Source organism: Macaca nemestrina, chromosome 4 (assembly GCF_043159975.1).
Source record: "Macaca nemestrina isolate mMacNem1 chromosome 4, mMacNem.hap1, whole genome shotgun sequence".
Taxonomy (NCBI): Eukaryota; Metazoa; Chordata; class Mammalia; order Primates; family Cercopithecidae; genus Macaca; species Macaca nemestrina.
The window spans coordinates 166,355,492-166,378,372 of NC_092128.1; positions in this window are offsets into that span (position 1 = coordinate 166,355,492).

Genomic DNA, 22,881 nt, shown 5'->3' on the forward strand with positions numbered 1-22,881 from the left:
TTTATTGGAAAGCCTTGCAATGTCACCTGATTTTTAATTTCATTATGATGTGCTATTTGTCTTTACAAATAACACCTAATATTCATAAATCTGGCTAAATTTTAAAATATCTTAATACTCAAATATTAATTTTTATATTTTCCAATATAATGAACTCATTCAATGTATTCTTCACAAACCATGACTGTGTACCTCTGGCTCTCTTTCTAAGGAAGACATAGGTTTACTGCGTTGGCCCTTGAAAGGATTTTTCTTTTTTCACTAGCAGCTTTCTTCTAGGGCAGTGTTTGAGTGTGACTGTAGTGTGGCAATTTTCCCCTTTCTGGTAGTGCCAGCATTTTATGTATAGTATGCATAGCTATCTGTAAATCAGGACTAAAGGTTTGCTTTTATCAGTCATTTGGTCATAGAGTAGTTTCCAAAAGGCTATAAATGTAGGGTAAAGAACAGGACTCAATGTAGTAAGAGTAAGAACCAAGATAATCTAAGACTCTCAATCATAGAATTTACTTATACCTTCAAGAACGACTCTTGTATATACCACTATCATGTGGTGACCCGGTGCTACAGCCACTGTGCACATAGAGTTTGTAGAGTGATGGATCAAGATACACCCAATACATGATGGGGAGCTCAGGTCACATGGTAACTTGGTGGGGAATGGTTAAGCCTGTATACGATTCAGTAATAAGGTAGATGCTTTTTCTAAAAATGAGATACTTATCTTCAAACAATGGCATATCTTTTCTCTCACTGTGCTGTATTTTACTGTGACAGTTGGCCAAAGCCTCCATAGAGCATGGTTATTTGCTATAGATACCTCACCAACTATTTTATCTGTTCGTAGAAACCCAGGGGCAGAGCAGCTTGCACAGCAGAAGAGAACTTTTACTTTCAGCAATGCCCACAACTGGTAGCTTTTATGATACTCAGTAAATGACATGGAGTAGCATGCCCACATGAAGTGTATGTTGCCTCCCAAATTCAGAGGTCCAATTGTCATTGTGTTTCTTTCTTGTTATTGGGAGACACCAGATACAGAAAAATTATTCTTCATCTAAGAAGGAATATCTTGATAGGCTCCATATTTCTGAGCCTCTAGAAATGTTACTGAACTTGAGAGTTTCTGGATTTTTTTATATGATTTACTTTCTATCCTCTGGAATGCAGGTGTCTCAAAAGTTCAGAGGAGCGTGATATCATTCATATGATAGACCAGCATGATTTTCCAGGTAATGGAGAGATGTTCAAAGTCCATGGAGAAAAGATGGTGAAAGTGGGGAGGATAGTTGATCTGTCCCTAAGTTTGGGCAATTAAGGTGTGTTCCTCCTATTGAAAGCTGAAACAAACTACTTCTTATGTTTTTTATGAACATAGAGTCAAAAGCATTCTCCAGATCAACACCCGTATACTAGGTGTTAAAAGTTGTATGAGGCCAGGTGCGGTGGCTCACTCCTGTAATCCCAGCACTTTGGGAGGCTGAGGTGGGCAGATATCTTGACCCCAGGAGTTCAAGATCAGCTTGGGCAACAGAGCAAGACTTTGTCTCTACAAAACATACAAAAAATTAGCCAGGCACTGTAGCATGAGCCTGTAGTCCCAGTTACCTGGGAGGCTGAGGTGAGAGGATCAACTGAGCCCAAGGTCAAGGCGCTAGTGAGTTACGATTGTACCACTGCACTCTACCCTGGGTGACAGAGTGAGATCCTGTCTAAAAAACAAACAAACAAGCAAACTTGCATGTTATGTATGCTTTAGTAAAGATACATTGGGACAGGCAAGTGTGATGTAAATCACCAGTTAATTTAATTAATGACATTCTGTCTTTATTCTCCAAAATTATTCTAGTGTCTGTACAGGTCAAGTAGGTGAGTTAAATGGACATGAGATATGAGATAGTAATAATTAGTCTTGCATCTTGCAAGCCTTTTTTTTTTTTTTGCAATGGAGTCTCAGTCTGTCACTCAGGCTGGAGTGCAGTGGTGCGATCTAGGCTCACTGCAATCTCCACTGCCTGGGTTCAAGCGATTCTCCTCCCTCAGCCTCCCGAGTAGTTGGGATAGCAGGCACCTGCCACCATGTCCAGTTAATTTTTGTATTTTTAGTAGAGACGGGGTTTTGCCATGTTGGCCAAACTCCTGACCTCATGTGATCCGCCCACCTCAGCCTCCCAAAGTGCTGGGATTACAGGTGTGAGCCACTGCGCCCAGCCGTCCTGCAAGTCCTGCAAGTCCTGATGGACACCAGCACTTGCAATCCATCCAAGAATAAAGTATTGTTTTTGGCTTAGTATTTTAGTAGGCAGGAGTATTTCTGGGGATGTCCACTTTACTTTTCTTAATATAAATGCCCTATCTGCAAAGATCAGGTGATAAAAGTTTTCTGTAGTATGTGTGTGCGTGTGTGTGTGTGTGTGTGTGTGTGTGTGTGTGTGTAGCAGGCGGACCATAGTGGTATTTTGCATCTACAGGATTTCATTTAAGCTAAGAGCCAGTATGTAGTATATTAGCATGTTTAGTTCAATGAGTTCATGCTCTCAAATCACAGTATATCAATAATTTGTGTGTCAGCACACATAGGCATAATTTATAAAAATGAATTAGAATATAATGATTATTTTGAAATGCATACTCCCTGTCATTTTAAAATAATAATTTCCTGATAATTTTTGTAAAAAATTTATACCTCAGATTTTTCTAATTGAAAGATTTTAACCATGTTATTTCTCATACATTTGACCAACAAGAGATTGTTTAAAATAGTATCTTAAACTAATAGTTATTGGGACAATTTAAATAACTTACTGGGTGCTTATGTTATACATATCTGCCAAAAACAGTATTAATTGTGTGCTTAACTTATTCCAGAAATTTCACTAATGTGGGGGTTGATAATAGTGCACCAAGCAAATGAGATTCTTTCTCTTACTGCAGTTATAAGTGCTATTAATAATATAGGCCTGGGATGAGTAAGTAGCTTTCAGCAAAATGTAAATTAATCATTGCTTCTTTCACTTGAAAAGACTTACTATTAAAAACCAACATAATCAGAAATAAGCAATATACTTATTCTCCTAATCTCAATGAGAACCATACTTTGATTAGCAGTAGCCTAGTTTACATACAATAGAAACTAGCAGTACTCTCACTATTGGTGTCAGAATTATAGTATTCGATGTAATTACAATGTGTGGGTTCCTCTGGCCCCAAGGACTTTGCTAGTGTTGTTTATTCTGCCTGTTTGTAACATCTTTCCAGTTCTATAGTTTAGTCAACTCTACTCATCTTTTGAGACCCACTTTCTCAAAGGTCCCTCTTACAACTTCAGAGACAGGATCATTCCCTTGTAATTTTGTAAGATCTCTTATCACTCACTAGCTTTCTTTACAATCATTTCAAAGTTTATAAACATGCATTAGTTATGTAATTATGTAATTGATGTATTAATTGCTATTATCCTCAGATGTTCCGAGGATAATAACTAATATTTATTGAACAACAATGCCGTGTCAAACACTGGGGTCAAATAGTTTACATGTGCATATCCCTGTCATTCTCTGCATATGCATTTGTGTGTGTGTGTATTAATTTATGTATGCAAATGTACATGCATTATACTTATAGATACATATGTCTGTACACATGAATATCACATATATATGTGTATGTATATATACATATACATAATCTCATTTGATACAATAACATAATGTTAATGAATTTGTAAACCTAGAGTTAACACATATTAACTCCAAAAACCACCAATCTATGTCTGACCATTTATTCGCCTCCCTTTGCAAATGAATGTCCTTTGGAATGGCTGTTAATGGGTTTAGGGGAAGAGAATGAGATGTCATTTAGGACCTCGCAGTACTGCAAGTGTACACCTACATTAGAAAATTTAATAGTTCTCTATATTAATATATTAAAGGAATGAAAAGTGTCACATGGTAATCTCAGTAGATTAAAACAATGAACATTCACTAAAATTTAATGCACAGTCAAAATAATAAAAATATTAAATTGGAATGGGAAAAACCTTACTTCGTTTTATAAGCTAGAAAATATATTAGCAAAAGTCTAAATTAAACATCAAATTAAGGGTAAATAGGATAAACATTTCTATTGAAGTCAGTAACAAGCAAAGCATCCATTACAAACCACATTATGCATTATCATTCTGAAACTCTGAGCCAACATACAAGTAAAAGCAAAAAAAAAAAAAAGGTAAATTAGGAGAACAAATTGGTTAGGAAGTAACAAATCCTTGATGTTTTCAAACGGTATTATTGTCTGAAATATCTAAAGAATCAGCTGACAAATTGAAGGTACTCATAGACAGTTTAGCAAGATCAATATATGATTTATTTAACAACTTAAGAGCTATCTTATGTGCCTGTATTATTCCATAAATGGAGTAAAAACAATTAAGAAAATTATTTTAAATGGTACTAAATTATATCTAGCAGGATATGTGAAAACAAGTGTTCTGTGGGATGCCATAATAGCTAACACTTATTGTGAGCTCATTTTGTAAAATACACTGTTTTATATTCTTTGCGCAACCCTTCTTTACCCTTGCTAAAATCATATACATCAGAAAAAGAGTTTTTTGGTTGCTCAAAGTCATAAAATTCATAACAAAAAGGCAGCTTGGTGGAACAGATTGAGAGAATCTAGTAAATATCAGTGGCACAAATCCCATAACTTAGCAATTCTACTTATTTTATGTTAGAGAACAAGTCAAATATAGACATGAGGAGGAGGTTAATTATAAATTATTCGTAATGACCCCCAAAAAGGATGACAAAAATAATTAGCAAAGGGGAATATATAATTTGAGGATTGTCAATATCATGATTTTATTATCCATTAGACTTCAATGCAATAGGATGGAGTATATCATTCATATGCACTGATATTAAGAATTACCGAGATATACTATAAAGGAAAAAGCTATTTATTACATGTTAAAATAATAAATGTATTGAAAACATCCTGTCACCAAGCAATGACATATCTCAAGTCACATATGCATATATATGTAATTGTGTAGGTAGAAAAAACTCTGCAAGAAACCAAACAGTACTATAATAATTGCTGTCCCTGGGAAGCATACTAGACTGGGAAAAATTTTACCAAGCAATACTATAATAATAACTATCTCTGGGAAACATACTGGACTGGGAAAAATTTTAAATGAACATTATTTCCACTTACGTAAGCTTTAAAAATAAAGATATATATTATCAGGCCAGGTGCTGTGGCTCACACCTGTAATCACTTTGGGAGGCTTAGGCAGGTGGATCACCAGAGGTCAGGAGTTTGAGACCAGTCTGGCCAACATGGTGAAAGCAGTTTTGTAAAGTTTGTAAATCTACAAAAATTAGCTGGGTGTGGTGGTGGATGCCTATAATCCCAACTACTTGGGAGGCTGAGGCATGAGAACTTGAACCCAGGAGGCAGAGGTTGCAGTGAGCCGAGATCACACTAATGCACTCTAACCTGGGCAACACGGCAAGACTCTGTCTCAAAACAAACAAACAAGCAAAACATATATACATTGCATTTATAATTTAAATAATTAAAATGCATCTATTATATAAGATAAGGCATTCACTTTCTTATGACGTTATTTAATGTCATAAGAAAATTGAAGTCTAAATTAACCTTAAAACAAGAAAAAATATGAATGAAACTGTAGTGAAGTAAAACAAAACAGAAGAAAAAGCAACCCATCTCTTGTCTCTTTACCTCCAAGTCTTCAATTACAGATACTTTTATAGCCAGGTTAATATAAACATTTAAATAAAGAAAAAGTGTATGCTCTCTAATTAAGTATACAAGAAGTTATAAATTACTTCTGAAAGCTAATATCAGTAGCTAAAATTTGTAAGAATAATATAACAAAATGAATACATTATTCCTTTTGTCAAAATATATGCAAAACATAGCGTCAAACGTAGGTAAATATATATTTACAGAATAATCTGTCTGGCAAGTGGTATGTATTCCAGGAATGAAAAGATGCTTTACTATGAGAACATCTGTAAATAAGACAACTCATTAATTAATTAGGTGAGGTGAAGCCCATTTACAGGTGTGATAGCCCCAGTTTCAGGCAGGTGCTGGAAACTGAACTAGTGAACAGTTAGCTAGTTTCAGACACTGCTTGCTGCTGATCAGAGATACCTATATGTGGCCAGGATTCTTTTTTATATGCTGGAGGTTTCACAGGAATAAATTTGTAGTCTGTGGTTCTTGATAAATGGCACTAACAAGCAGAAACTGATAATTCTGGAAAACAGGATACGTAATAAGAACGAGTCAATATTTGCATACATTCTTTCATGATCACGAAATTCTTGTTGTCTACCTAAACTTCATGGGTATCTACGCAGACTCGTATTTTCATTTTTTTAGCTCATAAGTCGTTGATACACCAACACAGAAGTTAATTATTGAGAGAAAAGTTCTAGGACCACTTGAATTCATAAATAGTGCAATCTGGAAAACATAAAATGCAAATATTAAATCATGAAATAAAGTAAAAGAGCAAAATAATTACTACATAATAGGTAAGATGGATTCAAAATTCATAGCCATTTAGAAAGGTTTTGGATGCATCATTTATTTGTAATTCCTTCTCAGTTAGCTTTAGTGTGCTCATAACATACTGGAAAACCTTACATAAATAGTAGAAGTCACGATCCCCACAGTCCTCATTCTGCTGAAGTTGGGATCTTATTAAAGCATTAACTTGAAAGAAACAAATAATTATTTTCCGTTATTTTATGGTAACAACAATGAAACTTTCACTTATAATTTTAAATTTGACTAGACTTTAAGGTACTCATCTTTTTACTGTTAATGTAATATATGTTAAATACACAGTAAAAACTGTACATTTTACTTTGCATAAATAAAATTTATGTTTTTTAACCTATGTGAAAAAATATAATGTAAATTTCTTAGCAGAATATACATATCTAATTTTAGCTACATGAGGTATTTTATCATAACTTCTTGCAGAATTTCAAAATTGTATAAAAAAAGAATGAATGTTTGAGCAATGGATTATATTATACGTTAATTTCATCTCCAAGTGATTCTGATAAAACATTACTATCAATTTTAAAATACTGAGCTTGGTTGGGCGTGGTGGCTCACATCTGTAATCCCAGCACTTTGGGAGGCCACGATAGGCAGATCACTTGAGATCAGAAGTTTGAGACCAGCCTGGCCAATGTGATGAAAACACACCTCTACTAAAAATACAAAAATTAGCTGGGCATGGTGGCTCACACCTGTAATCCCAGCTACTAGGGAGGGTGAGGCAGGAGAATTGCTTGAACCCGGGAGGTGGAGGCTGCAGTGAGTCGAGATAGTGCCACTGCACTCAAGTCTAACCAACAGTGAGACTCAGTCTCAAATAAATAAATAAATAAATAAATACATATATACATATGAAAACATTGAGTTTTGCCACTAACATATGTTTACTTGTACATGTCATTTCTCAATACTATTTTAACAATATAAAAGGATATAACTATTAAAGTTTAAAAATACTGAGATAAAGGTACGATTTTAAATGTTTTAATTTCACAAATTAAATGTAATGTTATGATCATATATTCAAATTCATCTTTAAAACACTTAGTTTAAGATGATAATATAATTATTTGTGAAAGTGATTTTCATTTCAGTGTATTTCAAAATTTTGTTCTGATTACAACTAAAAAATATATTCCAAGGACAATTGAATATAAATGGAACAAAAGCTTCTTTGGTGGTGCTTGCTTAAATGGTCTCATTCATTCTCCATTTCCAACTTCGAGCTATGAAAACAATTTTAAAATCAAAGTTAGTAAATTTCCATTTCTCCAGTGTCAACTAGTCAAATATTACTCAAAGTCTTATTTAATATATTCATTTATCAAATTAGAAAATGCTATTTTACAATATTGTAAATGTTGAGACATGACTACGTCTATAGTTGACTTTCTAAGTTTTACCGTTTTCTTTTTGTGTACAGCCAGTACATGTCTGTGTATGATAAGTTACTTTAATCTAATTCTGCATGTTATTATTTAGCCATTAAAATAGTCTACCATTTAAATATTTTTCAAACAAAATGACAATGTCTATGTCTTTTTTTTAACATGCACACAAAAAAGAGCAATGACTTATAGTAGTCTGAAAGTAATGCATTTCAGACACCTGATAGGGAGTGAATCTTGTTTTCCTAACTGTAGCTCTTTCATTTTACCCTTCGATAACTCCTTAACATCTAACACATGTGATAACCTAATGTACAAATAGTGAGTGTGACAGTGTCAATTCATGCTCTGAATATTAATGATACTTAATATTGCTTAAAAAATAACTTAAAAATTATAAATTCTAATATTTCCTTCAAAAAACCAACAAAAGTTGTTGGGAAGAATGTTTCCCAGTAGTAAACATTGGATACTTCTAGGTAGTAATATTTTGTTGGTTGGTATGCTCTTTCTTTTATTGTAGACTTATTGCCTAACATTTTAGGACTAGTATAATGCTTTTGTAATTAAAAATATGCAATCTCTTAAACATTAACTTGGCTTTTATTATGAGAATATTGCTGAAAGATTCAGTACATTCAATAGATTTTAAAACACTTTAATTTTATTTCATTTAAATTTCACTCTGCAAAGTAATGTAAACTATTTTATTTATTTAAAAATAATATGATTAGAAAAAAACGCTGAACTGTGAAAGATTATTATTGCTGGAGGTTTTTGATTTATTATTCTTTGTTACAAATACATGGAAAAGTCATTGGTACTGACAGGACTAAGATTGAAAACCGAGTCCCCACTGAGTTGGCTTTTACAGAATTTAACTATTGAAAGTTCTTTCCACTTCAACTTCCCTGATTCCTTACCTTTATTTTCAAGTGGTGAAAATTATTTTAAATAGGCTACAAACACATTGATGAGTGAATCAATTATCTATAACAAAGGAATGTGAAGTATATTTAACGAACTATATATACACAAGTAGTAAACATGAATGTACAAAGGGCAACATGAACATTGTAAACAACCAATTATTAAATTTATTATGTAAACTGTTTTAAACAAAATAATAAATATCAAGTTTAGCCGAAGTGAAGATGCCATTATTTCTATTTCAACAAACCTAACATCTGGATCTGAAATATAGTAAAATACCTCCGATTTCTGGCTTAATATGCCATAGTATTTTTTTCCCAAATTTATATGTTATATTTTTGTAAAGTAGTAAGAGCTGTGGGACCAGTAGAGAATTAAGTAAATTCACAAACTAACTTCAATAGACTGACACTTCATTAGGGAAATGGCTTGACTCTTAACTCAAGGACAACATTGCCCAAAATGTATTCAGTAAATTGACAGCATCAGAGTTCAGGAACATAATTTAACTTAACAATTTTTGTATCTTCTCTCAGACCTAATGAATTGGAATTTCAGAGGGTTCAAGGCCTAGAAATCTGGATTTTAATAAATTCCTTAAATGATTCTAATGATAACCTTAACTGAGTTGTGATTTTGAGTTTTGTTGAATCACTGTACCTCTTATCCCCATATTTTAACTAATCTCATCTTAAGAATTAAGAAGACATTCTATTTACATTTCCTGGTGGTTAGGAATTTGGTACCGTATTACAGCATCTTTTTGTTGATTAGAGTACTTGTAGTATTTAATTAGCTGACATTTCATTTAAAGTAGCGCTTTCCCCAATTGTTTACTACAAATGTCTTCAAATGCTTGCAAATATCTGCAAGTTAACAGAATAAGTAATCTCCAGTTGCTGTTGAATTCAATGTGTTTTATTACCTGCCACCAAATTAACAATCTTAAATCCTTGTTTTCTTCCTTTCCTCCCATAAACTTGAATAATATTTCATCCTTCTAATTCTCTATTTCAAGATCTTCCTTATTCAGGATTCATTTACCCAAAGTTAACCTCATTATTTATAATATAAATCACCTTATGTAAGCAGGTTAGTCTGTTTCATTATTTTGGCACACACCTTCTCAAATTTAAAATATTTTCCCCCCTTTACATTGTTCCTTTGTTTTCTATCCTGGTTAAAATTGTAATTATATTAAAAACAATAATTCTCCCATTTGCTTTTTAGTTATTTTTTAAAAATCCAGTTTGCCTTTATTTATATATCCACTTCATACTTGTGACCTATTAATGTGGCTGTGTTGAGATTCTCTTTTGGTTCTAACATCTAAGAATCCTTTTGACTGCTCCAGAACAATTTTTCCTATTATTTTTGGTAAGTGTATAATTTATACTATTCAATTTTCCACTTAAATTTATATTACATATGTTTTAGTTATAATTGATTCATATGTATGAGTCAATGATAACCATCAGCACAAGAATAAGTATTGGATCCATAACATGTGGCAATCACTTGCACTGATTTTTACCTACATTATATTATTTAATCATAATGACATTCTATTTTCTTCTTTTTTTTTATTTTTTATTTATTATTATTATTATACTTTAAGTTCTAGGGTACATGTGTATAACGTGCAGGTTTGTTACATATGTATACTTGTGCCATGTTGGTGTGCTGCACCCATCAACTCGTCAGAACCCATCAACTCGTCATTTACATCAGGTATAACTCCCAATGCAATCCCTCGCCCCTCCCCCCTCCCCCTTCCCATGATAGGCCCCGGTGTGTGATGTTCCCCTTCCCGAGTCCAAGTGATCTCATTGTTCAGTTCCCACCTATGAGTGAGAACATGCGGTGTTTGGTTTTCTGTTCTTGTGATAGTTTGCTAAGAATGATGGTTTCCAGCTGCATCCATGTCCCTACAAAGGACACAAACTCATCCTTTTTGATGGCTGCATAGTATTCCATGGTGTATATGTGCCACATTTTCTTAATCCAGTCTGTCACTGATGGACATTTGGGTTGATTCCAAGTCTTTGCTATTGTGAATAGTGCCGCAATAAACATACGTGTGCATGTGTCTTTATAGCAGCATGATTTATAATCCTTTGGGTATATACCCAGTAATGGGATGGCTGGGTCATATGGTACATCTAGTTCTAGATCCTTGAGGAATCGCCATACTGTTTTCCATAATGGTTGAACTAGTTTACAATCCCACCAACAGTGTAAAAGTGTTCCTATTTCTCCACATCCTCTCCAGCACCTGTTGTTTCCTGACTTTTTAATGATCGCCATTCTAACTGGTGTGAGATGGTATCTCATTGTGGTTTTGATTTGCATTTCTCTGATGGCCAGTGATGATGAGCATTTTTTCATGTGTCTGTTGGCTGTATGAATGTCTTCTTTTGAGAAATGTCTGTTCATATCCTTTGCCCACTTTTTGATGGGGTTGTTTGTTTTTTTCTTGTAAATTTGTTTGAGTTCTTTGTAGGTTCTGGATATTAGCCCTTTGTCAGATGAGTAGATTGCAAAAATTTTCTCCCATTCTGTAGGTTGCCTGTTCACTCTGATGGTAGTTTCTTTTGCTGTGCAGAACCTCTTTAGTTTAATTAGATCCCAGTTGTCAATTTTGGCTTTTGTTGCCGTTGCTTTTGGTGTTTTAGACATGAAGTCTTTGCCCATGCCTATGTCCTGAATGGTACTACCTAGGTTTTCTTCTAGGATTTTTATGGTATTAGGACTAACATTTAAGTCTCTAATCCATCTTGAATTAATTTTCGTATAAGGAGTAAGGAAAGGATCCAGTTTCAGCTTTCTACTTATGGCTAGCCAATTTTCCCAGCACCATTTATTAAATAAGGAATCCTTTCCCCATTTCTCGTTTTTGTCAGGTTTGTCAAAGATCAGATGGCTGTAGATGTGTAGTATTATTTCTGAGGACTCTGTTCTGTTCCGTTGGTCTATATCTCTGTTTTGGTACCCGTACCATGCTGTTTTGGTTACTGTAGCCTTGTAGTATAGTTTGAAGTCAGGTAGCGTGATGCCTCCAGCTTTGCTCTTTTGACTTAGGATTGTCTTGGAGATGCAGGCTCTTTTTTGGTTCCATATGAACTTTAAAGCAGTTTTTTCCAATTCTGTGAAGAAACTCATTGGTAGCTTGATGGGGATGGCATTTAATCTATAAATAACCTTGGGCAGTATGGCTATTTTCACGATATTGATTCTTCCTATCCATGAGCATGGTATGTTCTTCCATTTGTTTGTGTCCTCTTTTATTTCACTGAGCAGTGGTTTGTAGGTCTCCTTGAAGAGGTCCTTTACATCCCTTGTCAGTTGGATTCCTAGATATTTGATTCTCTTTGAAGCAATTGTGAATGGAAGTTCATTCCTGATTTGGCTCTCTGTTTGTCTGTTACTGGTGTATAAGAATGCTTGTGATTTTTGCACATTAATTTTGTATCCTGAGACTTTGCTGAAGTTGCTTATCAGCTTCAGGAGATTTTGGGCTGAGACAATGGGATTTTCTAAATATACAATCATGTCATCTGCAAAGAGGGACAATTTGACTTCTTTTCCTAACTGAATACCCTTGATTTCTTTCTCTTGCCTGATTGCCCTAGCCAGAACTTCCAACACTGTGTTGAATAGGAGTGGTGAGAGAGGGCATCCCTGTCTTGTGCCAGTTTTCAAAGGGAATTTTTCCAGTTTTTGCCCATTCAGTATGATATTGGCTGTGGGTTTGTCATAAATAGCTCTTATTATTTTGAGGTACGTTCCATCAATACCGAATTTATTGAGCGTTTTTAGCATGAAGGGCTGTTGAATTTTGTCAAAGGCCTTTTCTGCATCTATTGAGATAATCATGTGGTTCTTGTCTTTGGTTCTGTTTATATGCTGGATTGTGTTTATTGATTTGCGAATGTTGAACCAGCCTTGCATCCCAGGGATGAAGCCCACTTGATCATGGTGGATAAGATTTTTGATGTGCTGCTGAATCCGGTTTGCCAGTATTTTATTGAGGATTTTTGCATCGATGTTCATCAGGGATATTGGTCTAAAATTCTCTTTTTTTGTTGTGTCTCTGCCAGGCTTTGTATCAGGATGATGTTGGCCTCATAAAATGAGTTAGGGAGGATTCCCTCTTTTTCTATTGATTGGAATAGTTTCAGAAGGAATGGTACCAGCTCCTCCTTGTACCTCTGGTAGAATTCAGCTGTGAATCCATCTGGTCCTGGACTTTTTTTGGTTGGTAGGCTATTAATTATTGCCTCAATTTCAGAGCCTGCTATTGGTCTATTCAGGGATTCAACTTCTTCCTGGTTTAGTCTTGGAAGAGTGTAAGTGTCCAGGAAATTATCCATTTCTTCTAGATTTTCTAGTTTATTTGCGTAGAGGTGTTTATAGTATTCTCTGATGGTAGTTTGTATTTCTGTGGGGTCGGTGGTGATATCCCCTTTATCATTTTTTATTGCGTCTATTTGATTCTTCTCTCTTTTCTTCTTTATTAGTCTTGCTAGTGGTCTGTCAATTTTGTTGATCTTTTCAAAAAACCAACTCCTGGATTCATTGATTTTTTGGAGGGTTTTTTGTGTCTCTGTCTCCTTCAGTTCTGCTCTGATCTTAGTTATCTCTTGCCTTCTGCTAGCTTTCGAATGTGTTTGCTCTTGCTTCTCTAGTTCTTTTAATTGCGATGTTAGAGTGTCAATTTTAGATCTTTCCTGCTTTCTCTTGTGGGCATTTAGTGCTATAAATTTCCCTCTACACACTGCTTTAAATGTGTCCCAGAGATTCTGGTATGTTGTATCTTTGTTCTCATTGGTTTCAAAGAACATCTTTATTTCTGCCTTCATTTCGTTATGTACCCAGTAGTCATTCAGGAGCAGGTTGTTCAGTTTCCATGTAGTTGAGCGGTTTTGATTGAGTTTCTTAGTCCTGAGTTCTAGTTTGATTGCACTGTGGTCTGAGAGACAGTTTGTTATAATTTCTGTTCTTGTACATTTGCTGAGGAGTGTTTTACTTCCAATTATGTGGTCAATTTTGGAATAAGCGTGATGTGGTGCTGAGAAGAATGTATATTCTGTTGATTTGGGGTGGAGAGTTCTATAGATGTCTATTAGGTCTGCTTGCTGCAGAGATGAGTTCAATTCCTGGATATCCTTGTTAACTTTCAGTCTCATTGATCTGTCTGATGTTGACAGTGGAGTGTTGAAGTCTCCCGTTATTATTGTATGGGAGTCTAAGTCTCTTTGTAAGTCTCTAAGGACTTCCTTTATGAATCTGGGTGCTCCTGTATTGGGTTCATATATATTTAGGATAGTTAGCTCTTCCTGTTGAATTGATCTCTTTACCATTATGTAATGGCCTTCTTTGTCTTTTGATCTTTGATGGTTTAAAGTCTGTTTTATCAGAGTCTAGTATTGCAACCCCTGCTTTTTTTTTGTTCTCCATTTGCTTGGTAAATCTTCCTCCATCCCTTTATTTTGAGCCTATGTATATCTCTGCGTGTGAGATGGGTCTCCTGAATACAGCAGACTGATGGGTCTTGACTCTTTATCCAGTTTGCCAGTCTGTGTCTTTTAATTGGAGCATTTAGTCCATTTACATTTAAGGTTAAGATTGTTATGTGTGAACTTGATCCTGCCATTATGATATTAACTGGTTATTTTGCTCGTTAGTTGATGCAGTTTCTTCCTAGCCTCGATGGTCTTTACATTTTGGCATGTTTTTGCAATGGCTGGTACCGGTTGTTCCTTTCCATGTTTAGTGCTTCCTTCAGTGTCTCTTGTAAGGCAGGCCTAGTGTTGACAAAATCTCTAAGCATTTGCTTATCTGTAAAGGATTTTATTTCTCCTTCACTTATGAAACTTAGTTTGGCTGGATATGAAATTCTGGGTTGAAAATTCTTTTCTTTAAGAATGTTGAATATTGGCCCCCACTCTCTTCTGGCTTGTAGAGTTTCTGCCGAGAGATCTGCTGTTAGTCTGATGGGCTTCCCTTTGTGGGTAACCCGACCTTTCTCTCTGGCTGCCCTTAAGATTTTTTCCTTCATTTCAACTTTGGTAAATCTGGCAATTATGTGTCTTGGAGTTGCTCTTCTCGAGGCGTATCTTTGTGGCGTTCTCTGTATTTCCTGGATTTGAATGTTGGCCTGCCCTACTAGGTTGGGGAAGTTCTCCTGGATGATATCCTGCAGAGTGTTTTCCAACTTGGTTCCATTTTCCCCCTCACTTTCAGGCACCCCAATCAGACGTAGATTTGGTCTTTTTACATAATCCCATACTTCTTGCAGGCTTTGTTCATTTCTTTTTCTTCTTTTTTCTTTTGGTTTCTCTTCTCGCTTCATTTCATTCATTTGATCCTCAATCGCTGATACTCTTTCTTCCAGTTGATCAAGTCGGTTACTGAAGCTTGTGCATTTGTCACGTATTTCTCGTGGCATGGTTTTCATCTCTTTCATTTTGTTTATGACCTTCTCTGCATTAATTACTCTAGCTATCAATTCTTCCACTTTTTTTTTGAAGATTTTTAGTTTCTTTGCGCTGGGTACGTAATTCCTCCTTTAGCTCTGAGAAGTTTGATGGACTGAAGCCTTCTTCTCTCATCTCGTCAAAGTCATTCTCCGTCAAGCTTTGATCCGTTGCTGGCGATGAGCTGCGCTCCTTTGCCGGGGGAGATGTGCTCTTATTTTTTGAATTTCCAGCTTTTCTGCCCTGCTTTTTCCCCATCTTTGTGGTTTTATCTGCCTCTGGTCTTTGATGATGGTGATGTACTGATGGGGTTTTGGTGTAGGTGTCCTTCCTGTTTGGTAGTTTTCCTTCTAACAGTCAGGACCCTCAGCTGTAGGTCTGTTGGAGATTGCTTGAGGTCCACTCCAGATCCTGTTTGCCTGGGTATCAGCAGCAGAGGCTGCAGAAGATAGAATATTGCTGATCAGCGATTGTACCTGTCTGATTCTTGCTTTGGAGGCTTCCTCTCAGGGGTGTACTCCACCCTGTGAGGTGTGGGGTGTCAGACTGCCCCTAGTGGGGGATGTCTCCCAGTTAGGCTACTCAGGGGTCAGGGACCCACTTGAGCAGGCAGTCTGTCCCTTCTCAGATCTCAACCTCCGTGTTGGGAGATCCACTGCTCTCTTCAAAGCTGTCAGACAGAGTCGTTTGCGTGCAGAGGTTTCTGCTGCTTTTGTTGTTGTTTAGCTGTGCCCTGTCCCCAGAGGTGGAGTCTACAGAGACAGGCAGGTTTCCTTGAGCTGCTGTGAGCTCCACCCAGTTCGAGCTTCCCAGCAGCTTTGTTTACCTACTTAAGCCTCAGCAATGGCGGGCACCCCTCCCCCAGCCTTGCTGCTGCCTTGCGGTTAGACGGCAGACTGCTGTGCTAGCAATGAGGGAGGCCCCGTGGGAGTGGGACTCTCCCGGCCAGGTGTGGGATACAATCGCCTGGTGTGCCCGTTTGCTTAAAGCGCAGTATTGGGGTAGGAGTTACCCGATTTTCCAGGTGTTGTGTGTCTCAGTTCCCCTGGCTAGGAAAAGGGATTCCCTTCCCCCTTGCGCTTCCCAGGTGAGGCGATGCCTCGCCCTGCTTCAGCTCTCACTGGTCGGGCTGCATCAGCTGACCAGCACTGATTGTCCGGCACTCCCTAGTGAGATGAACCCAGTACCTCAGTTGAAAATGCAGAAATCACCAGTCTTCTGTGTCACTGGCGCTGGGAGTTGGAGACTGGAGCTATTCCTATTTGGCCATCTTGCTCCGGCCCTCTTCTTTTTTTTTTTAGACAAGGTCTTGCCCTCTTGCCCAGGCCAAAAAATAGTATTACGCAAGAGCGTTTTTTAGAAAGAAATTAAGGACTCCAGGCTTGCTAAAAATTAAAATTATTATATTTAAAGAGTTTATTATCTCAAGGGATGCACTTTCTATTTTGGGTCTGAATCATATCTTATTTAACATATATTCAGTAGTTTTATCACATTGTTTAAGAAAATAGAACAAATCAAGGCAATATATTGCTTAAAACTGTTTTAAATGGAAAAAAAAAAACAAAAAACGAATAAACCCACAGAGTTCTGACCCTATAAAAAAAAAAAAAAAAAAAAAACCAAAAAACTAAACACAAAGCTTTCCTCTTTGAAAATATGGATATATCTTTTCAAGTCACATTATTTTTAGTAAGTCTAATAGGTTTACTTTAACAGCAATTCATTATTTTATTAAAATAATTAAACAAAACAATTATTAATAATTATTAATTTTAATAATAATTAAATATAATAAAATAAAATAAAAATATTTTCTAAGTACTCATATAGTCTGATATATGAATTTTATAATTCTTGCTTATAAGTAGACATTTAGCAGAAAAAAATTTATCAGAATTGCAGCAAAGTATTTTTGAAATAAAGTATATGAAGCAATGACATTTTGCTCCATCATCAGTAAAATGATCTTAAAGGATAAAGCAGTTTATTAGGAATGGAAAACTATGTAGAATTTGTAAAAAGAAGAGGGATAGCATCACATACTAAAAAAGAAGAGGGATAGCATCACATACTAAAAAGTCTGACACAAAACTACAGAAAAGTTTGGGACTTTCTGAGATACCAAAAAGATTTGGGAGGACAAAATCTGATAAAGAAGCAGAATTATGAGAGATAAAGCGAGGCCACTAATTTGTTTGGTAATCCTTTCCTTTATTCTAAAAATCATAAATTAGTACTTTCTAGGTGCCAAGTAGTTTGGTAGGAATTAAGAATGAACAACCAAGCCACCTGGTCCTGGACTTTTCTTTGTTAGAAAGTTGTGGTATTTATTTTATGATTATAATTTACTTCTGATTAAAATACCTTACTAGTTAGGAGTTGGTTTAGTTTTTCTCTTTCTTCATGAAATAGAAATTACATATTGTCTGTTTTTAGGAATTTGTCCATTTCTTCTGGGTTATCCTTATCCAATTTGTTGGTGTGTAATTACTTATAGCAGTGCCTTATGGTACTTGTTATTTCTGTGGCATGAGTTGTAATGTCTCCTCTTTCATTTCTGATTTTGTTTCTTTGAGTCTTCTCTTTTTTTCTTAGTCTAGACAACAGCACTGTATTGTACATTTAAAAATGTGTTAAGGAGTTCACCTCATGTTAAATGTTCTTGCCACAATTAATACAAATTTAAAAAGGAAGGAAGCATAGGTGAACCTAGCAACTAATCAAATCTGTATTTGTAGCAGCGATAAAATGATCAAAATAATGACTGCCGACAAAAGTTGCAAAGGATGAATTAACTAGACTTAGTGATTGATTGAGGCAGTGGCTAGAGGTGCCATATGCTTGGTGTACACAAGGAACATCAGGAAGACTAGGTTGCTTGGAGCCAAGAAAGCAAAGCAAGGGCAGTGGGAGATGATATCAAAGAGGGTCATTTACAGAACTTATAAGTTATTAATAAGTTATATTAAGTATGTAATATATTATTTTCATTTCTAAAGTAATATTTTATTATAAATAATATATTATTTTCATTTCTAGATTATAATAATATGGCATCTACATAGACCTCAACTATGTTATTTCATTAAATAAAGTGCAGCTGCACCTTTAAATTCATGGAAGCTGTAAGGTTTAGTATTTAAAACGATTAACTCATTAGGTGAAAAATATGTATAGGGTACCATTGGCTGACAATAAATGCTAAGGCAGTAATTGGACTAATTTAAACACCACACAAATGCAATGTTTATTTAAAAGATAAACAAAAAGAAAACCAACTGAGAAAATATATCATAAAAATATCTACACAATCGTTATATCTAATTCATGTTGTCACAAATGGCAGAATTTGTCTTTCTTGGCTGAATACTGTTCCATTGGGTATATATGGCATGTTTTATTTATCCATTCATTCACTGATGGATACTTAGATTGATTTCATGTATTGGCTATTGTAATAATGCTGCCATTAACATGGGAATGCAGATATCTCTGAAATACTGATTTTATTTCCTTTGGATGTGTATCTAGAGTGGGACTGTTGGATCTTATGAGAGTTTAATCTCCAGTTTTTTAAGGAATCTCCATATAATCTTTTTTGTAATGGCTGTACTGATTTACCTTTCCACCATAGTGTACAAGGCTTCTCCACAAATTTTCTCCACAAATTTTCCAACGCTTTATTTTTCATAGTTTTGAGAGTAGCTCCTCTAACAGATGTGAGGTGATAGCACATTGTGGTTTAAATTTCCCTCATGATTAGTGCTGTAGATTATTTTTTATATTACCTGTTGAACACTTGTATGTATTCTATTAAGAAATGTCTATTGAGATGCTTTGCTCATTTTTAATTGAGTTATTTGTTTTCTCACTATTGAGTTGTTTGCATACATTATATGTTTTGGATACTAACCCCTTATTGAATGTATGGTTTGAAATTATTTTCTCCTAGTCCAGTGAAATTATTTTATACGAATCCGAAGGTTTTGTCTTTACTCTGCTCATCATTTCCTTTGCTGTGAAGAAGCATTTTAGTCTGATACAATCCCATTTGTCTATTTTGCAATTGTTGCCTGAACTTTTGGGGTGAAATTCAAAATATTCACTGCCCAAACTAACGTCATGGAGCTTTCCCCTATGTTTTCTTCTAGTAATTTTATAATTTAAGATCTTATGTTCAAGTCTTTACTTAGTTTGAAATTTTTTGAATGTAAGGTATTGGTGAAAGGTCCATTTGTCTGCATGTGTATATCAAGTTTTCCCAACACCGTTTATTGAAGAGACTCTCCTTTCTCCATTGTGTGTTCCATTGTGTGTTCTTGGCATCTTTGGTGAAAATCATTTGACGGTGTATGCATGTTTGAATTTCAGCCCCTTATTCTGTTCCCTGGGTCAACGTATCCTGCTTTTATGCCAGTACCATACTATCTTGATTTCTGTAGCCTTATCACATACTTTAAATTGAATTAGTATGATGCTGCCAGGTTTGCTCTTTTGCTCAAAATTCTTTAGCTATTCATGGTCTTTCGTACTTCCATATTAATTTTATCTTTTTTTCTATTTCTATAAAAAATATAATTGGAATTTTGATAGAAATTAAACTGAATCTGTAAATCACTTTGAATAGTATGGAAAATTTAAAATTATTTTTTTCAATACATGAATATGGGATATCTTTCCATTGATTTGTGTCTTATTCAATTATTTTTACTAATGTTTTATGATTTTCTGTGATGATGTTTTATCTTCTTTTTCAGTTTGTTCTTATTTTATTTTTGTAGCTATTGCAGATGGGATTGATTTTTGATTCTTTCTTTGTGATAGATCACTTTTAATGTATAGCTGCTGGGTATTTTTGCATCTGTATTCACCAGGGATATTGGACTGCAATTTTCTTTTCTTTTTGGTGTATTTGACTAACTTTGGTCTCAAGGTAATGCTGGTGTTGCAAATGCATTGAAAGTGTTACTTTCATTTAGATTTTTTGGAAGTTTCTGAGGATTTGTATCGGTTCCTGAAATATTTGGTAGAATACAGCAGTGAAGCTGTAAGGTTCTAGGCTTTTCTTTGATGGAATAATTGTTACCGATTCAATTTCCTTAGCCGTTATTCAGTCTTACTGAATAATTTGTTCAAATGTTCTATTTCTTCATGATTCATTCTTGACAAGTTTTATGTTTTCAAAATGTATCAATGTTTTAGGTTCTCCAGTTTGTTGGCATATAATTGTTTACAGTAGTCTCTCATGATCCTTTGTGTGTCTGTAATATCACTTGTAATGTCTTATCTTTCATGATTTATTTAAATCTTCTCTTGTTTTTTTCTTAGCTAGTCTAGAGATTTATCTTTTCAAAAAATAACTCTTAGATTTATTGATATTTTGTATTGTTTTCCTAGTTTCTATTTTATTTATTTCTTCACTTCTTTATTATTTTCCTCCTTATACCAATGTTGGGCTGAGTTTGTTCTTTTTTCTGTAATTCTGTGATGTGTAACAATAGGTTGTTTGAGCTCTTTCTTCTTTTTTGGTGGTGCTTTTTATTGCAATTAACTTCCCTCTTACAACTCCTTTCATTGTATGCCATACAGTTTTTTCTATGCTGTGTTTCTATTTTCATTTGTAGGAAGATATTTTTAAGGCTTCTTTTGATGTTTTCTTTATTCCATTGCTTGTTCAGGAGCATGTTGTTTAATTTTCACATATTTGTGAATTTTTCTCCCATCATTGATTTTTAATTTTATACCGTTTTTATCAGAAAAGATACTTGGTATGATTAAAGTTTTCTTAAATGTGTTAAGACTTATTTTGTCACTTAACATATGATCTATCCTGGAGATGTCCAGTGTGCTTGAGAAGAATTCCATTTGAATGGAATGCTCTGTATATTTTTGTTAAATTTATTTAGTCTAAAGGGTAGTTCGGTGTTTCCTTATTGATTTTCTGATTAGATGTTCTGGTTGATTGTTTAAAGTAGGATATTGGAACTTCCCAATATAACTGTGTTGCAGTCTATCTCTTCCTTTAGATCTATGAATATTTGCTTTACATATTTATGTGCTTTAATATAGTTTCAGACAATATTATTTGGGGCATGTGTGAAAGTGCATATTTCTGAATGTGTTTTAATATGGAAAGATATATTAGAATCTATCTTTTTCACTGTGACTTTCTTTTTGTCTCTGGATTATTTTTACAAACTAAATATTCCTTTGTCTCTAAGGGCTTACAGTATGATCTATGATATTCGGTACCCTGGAGAGCACCACAATATTTCATTGCCCTGTGGGGTAACATAAAGGAGAATAGAGAAATATAATGAAAAATAATGTATAACAAATCTCATACTATCTGTGCTTCACGTGATTCTATAACTACAGAAATATGGGAGTTCAATTTATAAACTGCAAGTGCAGTTTAATAAATTGTCCTTTTACCTTATAATTTGCCATACCTTATAATTTGCCTTTTACCTTATAATTTTCATCTCTAAAGAGATTTCAGTCTCTTTAGTTGCATTTAATCTCTTGGCAAATATCCATCTTTTCAGTTTAAATGTCTTTTGCCTGGGGAATCCAAGTAATGATTATAAATTTTTTTTTTTTTTCATAAAAGAGGTGATAGAAAAGCTCTCGTTACACATTAAACTCTTCAGTTTTGACTCAGTCATACTGTAGGGAAAACTGTTGGGAGCAAATCTGAGTTTATCCAAAGGAAAAGTGATTTTTTTTTGTCTGAAATTTTCTTACAATGATAAAATTTATATGATTATAGAAAGTGTTCTTCTGTCCTTTTGAAGTTGGCAGCATTTCAAGTTCATATTAAAAAACAAGGCCTTCAGAAAAAGGAAGATTTTACGTGGTGAAAACTCACACAACATGAAAACATTAAATTATTTCAAGGCTGTAAATCTGTGAATCTGTAACTCTAAAATAGCACTGTTAAGTTACCACTTGTGGAAACTGTTTGAATAGTACTAAAGAGTCAATACACTATTAGTTGTTTTGATGACAACGTATTTAGAAATATGTAAAATATTCAAGTCCTCATCAACGACTTCCTAATGAAGCATCTATAAAAAGCCATGTGTATTAGTAATAAATGATGATCAGTGAGAATATGATACTCATGAATTACTTGGCAAAGAAGCACAGAAAAGAGCTATAGACTGGTCTGAGCAGAAACTATGGAAGGAGAGATTTCTGTTTTTATGGCCCATTTTGAAGCTTCTACAGTGGGTTTAAACATTCTCTTGGCATGGAACTATTTTAGGAAGATTTGAAAGTGTAATGGTTTATTATATTTATCCAAAGTGGATTCAAGACCATTTATAAAAAATTGTCTTGTTGTCTTTTGAGCTATTTCCAAAGGGATGCAGTTTTTAAAAGACTAAGCAGGTTGGAGTTGTAAATGAAGTGCTTGATGAAAGATCATTATTAACCTTGCCTTTGAAATTGATGGAGAA